Source organism: Cupressus sempervirens, chromosome 4, assembly GCF_028749045.1.
Source record: "Cupressus sempervirens isolate cs-2001-9-10 chromosome 4, ASM2874904v1, whole genome shotgun sequence".
NCBI lineage: Eukaryota > Viridiplantae > Streptophyta > Pinopsida > Cupressales > Cupressaceae > Cupressus > Cupressus sempervirens.
Genome location: NC_143121.1, coordinates 756,137,728 through 756,142,114, shown reverse-complemented (window position 1 = coordinate 756,142,114; position 4,387 = coordinate 756,137,728). Strand labels below are relative to the sequence as shown.

Sequence of the window (4,387 nt, the reverse complement as noted above, 5' to 3'; positions counted from 1 at the left end):
AACCGACTTATCTTCAATTTGAAGTGATGAATTTATCCTGCTCGGAGAGGTACAAATTTTTTTTTGACATCTCAGCAAGAAGCCTCGAAGATAAAAATGCATCAGGACTTCTCTGATTTTCATGAGTGCCTTTTGTATTCAAAAGACACCCACTATTATATTTTGTTGATTGTGGATATGCATGATCATAGTCACCTGCTAAGGCTTCATCTTCTTCCAAAACCCCCATTTCACTCCCAGATTCTACTAGATTTTTCTCAAAACAATACTCACTATAAATCTTAGTTTCAATAGGTGGGTTGTGTTATGCATTTTTCTTTCTAATGGTTTGGTCTCTAGATCTTAAGCATAAGAAGAAGAAAAGAAGGTCTAGAAGGAAGGTACAGGGTATACACTTCCAAAAGGTATATAAGCACATGGATAATCAGTGTGGAGAACAAGGTAGAAGCATGGATAAACATGGAAAAGATGAAGGTTCAGTCACAAGGCATTCAAGAAGACAAAGTGGCATGGAGTATGCACAGACAAAGTCCAAGTGTGCAAGAGACATGCAAGGACATGGAGCTTCAATTGGAAATTTTTGTTTTTTAGATAATTCCAAGAGGAGTTGGAACAATTTCTAGATTGGGGAGTATGGTGCAGGAGCACCAAGATCACAAGCAGGAGGTAGGACGAGCAATAGGGACATTGATGGATCCCTGGGAGGAGTGGAAGACAAATGGCCTTCAAAGGTCATCAAGACATGTAATAATGCCTATAATGGTCTTGAAATGGTATTTTGATCACATGTTGATCATATTGTAATCAAAGCTTTAATGTAAGCCTTAATGGCATTGTTGAGCCTAAAAGGTAGCTAGGGGTCACTAGGAATGGATTTGGATTGATCCTAGGTTAGGGGTGGATAGAAATGGCTTATAAAGATCTTAAGTGATGTAATAAGGCCAATAGAGCCTCTAAATGATGTTAAAAGCACTAAAAGTGTAGAGATTTTGTAAATTGCCTATACTGGCAAAAATTGCCTAAAATGGGCTTAATGGAGTCAATTGGGTTAGTAAGGTTATAGGGTGATAAAGGTTGTCACTAAACCTTTTATGAGTCTAAAGATTAGTTTAAGAGTTTTCTTCTACATGATTAGAGTGGTGAGACATGATCTATAATGATTCAATATGTAATGGAACCAAACATGGAAGTTTTTATGAATAGAATTTAAATTCTCTACAATTCTAGTTTTCACTGTTCCTACGGGTACAATCAACAGGAATTATCCTCCAAATTTGATTGAAATACTATCAGATAATTGAAGCATTAATATGTATTAGAAAGGCCAACAAATATTGCTTTGTAGGAAATCAATACAAAAATCATGGCTACTTGTTGTTCAGCTTTTTGACAAACAGTTGATATACATAAATAATCAAAACCATTTCATTCTATTGGTTCAAAAGAATCAAAACCATTTCATTTTGTTCGTTCAAAAGAATATCCTAATGTGGTCTTCCATAGAGAGGTCAATAAAATTTGTCTAATTAAAAATCCTAACTAGCTCATATGTGTTCTAGAGATGTGTGCCAGGACAGAAAAAATATAGAGTAACAAAACAATGGCACTGATCTACATTTAACTCAACATTCTGCCCACAACTACTTTTGTACTCATCAATATAACTTATCCAAACCTCCTTGTATACAACTGTGTTACAAGATTATTTTTTAGAGCCAAAAGCTGAAATTTACTCCAATCCTAAAATTGGAATGATTGATAACAACCAAATATTTTTCCCATACCTAAATGAAATGCAGCATCTACGAAAACAAATCAATTCTTTGATCCAACCACACCCATGTAAATTAGATAGAAAACCAATTGAATATTGGTTTATGCTACTAATAATAGATGGATGTTGTTGTTACTAATTTGTAGGATCACCTCCTATTGATAATTTGATGAAATAATGACTTTGCATACTAGTTTTTTCTATTAGCTAGCATTTATTTAAGCGAATAAATATATGGTTTGCATAATTTCATATAACATTTTCAAAATTTATTAATATCTATCACTACTAGAACCAACTCGGTTCATTTTCAGTTATCAAACACTTTTGTCCATCAATCTAGTTAACTCATGTGTAATCTATACTACAAATGATTCTAAAAACCAAAATATGATGTTCTCAACTTCATTTACCCAATTTGTGCTTGTGGATTTCCTTATTGGTATTAGTATCAAACTAAGTGCCATTATGAGATACAATCAAACAAGAAACAACAACAGGATGAATCTATCAGCACCATAGGTGGACATAGTTGTTGTTCTCTGGAGTTCTAATACAAATTGATACAATAATGTTATGGTAAGACTGGATCACACAAAGGAAACTTTCTTGGCATCTCTACAAAAGAACAAGCTTGAAATCACATCCTCATCTCTTTATGCTCTAGAATGTATTCAAGAAAACATTCCTTTCATCAATGGAAGTCCTCATAAGCAGTAGCAAACCTACATGTAAGACATGGTACCTTTTCTGGGCATCTATGATTATGATTTTATAGCTGCAAACCAAGGTGAGGAAAACATTCCCTTCATCAATGGCAGTCCTCAGAACACATCTGTTCCAGGTCAGATAGATTTGGCCATTGAGAAGAACAATGTTATTGGATAAGAAAAATTCAAGAGTGGTAAGATGAAGATGTAACCTATACTTGTTGATTTCCTTTTTGGTGTGAGTATCAAGCCAACTACCATTATAAGATACAATCACTTAGGAAAAAATGACAAGATGAATCTGTCAGCTCCACAAACTTTATACTCTAAGGAAATTTCAAAAAGCATTGTTGTAGATGAATTAGTTTCCAACAATCCCATTTTGAATGGGCCTAGTCACCAGTCTGACCATGTCATTGTCGTCAAGTATGTGCCATATGATGGAGATGACAAAAGAGCCATGGACGAATACACTTCTCACATTTCATGGGAGGTAAGAGCACCATTGTACTCTTGAACACATATGAAGACTCTTTTCTTGTATCTCATTTGATTTTGGATCTAGTAAAACTTACTGAACATAGCACAAAAATTCTCTTTAAGAAAGAAGAAAATGCCAATTCCACTCTTTCAACCTTGTCTAAACTATATTAATTAGCTACCTCACCAAAGCCCCATTGATTCCTCTTGGTACTCTTGTGGTGAATACCCTAGAAAATAGATGGTTGTTCTTGAGAAAATAATAAGGTCATGCATGGAATTGACACCAAAGAATAAAATGATGTTAGAGTACAAGTGAAAAGGCATGAGCATATGAAGAACAACTCGGGCCCCAGAGACATGCATGCAAAGGCTTTATTTCTCTGGATTTTAGTCACCCTATTATGTGGCTCTCTAGTTGTTAAGAATGTTAAAAGCAAGACCAGTATCAATGTTTCCATTTTAGTTGGTTTACTTCTCCAGTTTTCAATCAGTTGTCACTCCTCATTGTATGGCTCCTCTCTTGTTACTAAGAACTATAGAACTAAATTTGGTGTCTGTTTTGACATTGTGTTTCCATTACAATTGGTGACTATAGTACAAAAAGTTTGGTGATGATATATGTAGTTATATAAATATTTACATTTTAAAAAAAATGTTGCCCTTCAAAAAAATTAAATCCTTCCATCCATCCCTTCTAATCTTCAAATTTAATTTCATGTAGATTTGGCTGATTATTTCTTCTTTTTATTTTAATATGGTTTTATTCCCTACGTTGCTGCTACATTTTTGTAGAATGTTGTTGCTTTCTTTAGGGACTATGATTTGCAAAGCTTGTGGGTGATCCACATTACCAACATCAACTTTACAACTAATCATTTGACAAGACACAACATCTCATCTTGTATACACATATTTGTTGAAAAGTGAAATATCGGTTTATCTAAGAATCGTTTAGTTTAATTTTTTTCTATATTGAAGGTTACTGAGAAAATATGTTGAATTTAGTAATTTAACTAAACACTTATTCTTGTTATAATGGGATTGATTTCAATGAACCAATTTTCTTTTATGTTGATAGTGTTATCATTCGGGAAGGAGAATGCTTATGTACACATAGATGATGGCATAGATCTTTTGAGTTCTTTTGGTCAAAATATTGCTCCTCTTCTTTGACTAATGTAGAAAAGGTCCCAACCTAGCATGCAGATCATTATGAATCCCATGGTAAGAACTTTGTGGTCAACTGAACATGTGTTTTTTTAGGCATGGGGATATGTAATCTGAATGATTTATGATTTAGAGTGAGGTTTTTGGAAGTGAACAAATCATAGTAAAACCTTAGGAATGAATTCAATATTGAAAGGTTCTATTAGAAAAGAGACATGGAATGGGATGCTCGGGCAATTTAGGATAAATCATA

The 4,387-nt window shown here is 33.9% G+C and overlaps 1 pseudogene; it reads left to right on the top strand.

Annotated features, from left to right (window-relative positions):
- Positions 1 to 459: 459 nt before the first annotated feature.
- On the top strand, positions 460 to 3,283 carry LOC149563567 (inositol-3-phosphate synthase-like; annotated as a pseudogene).
- The last annotated feature ends 1,104 nt before the right edge of the window (positions 3,284 to 4,387 follow it).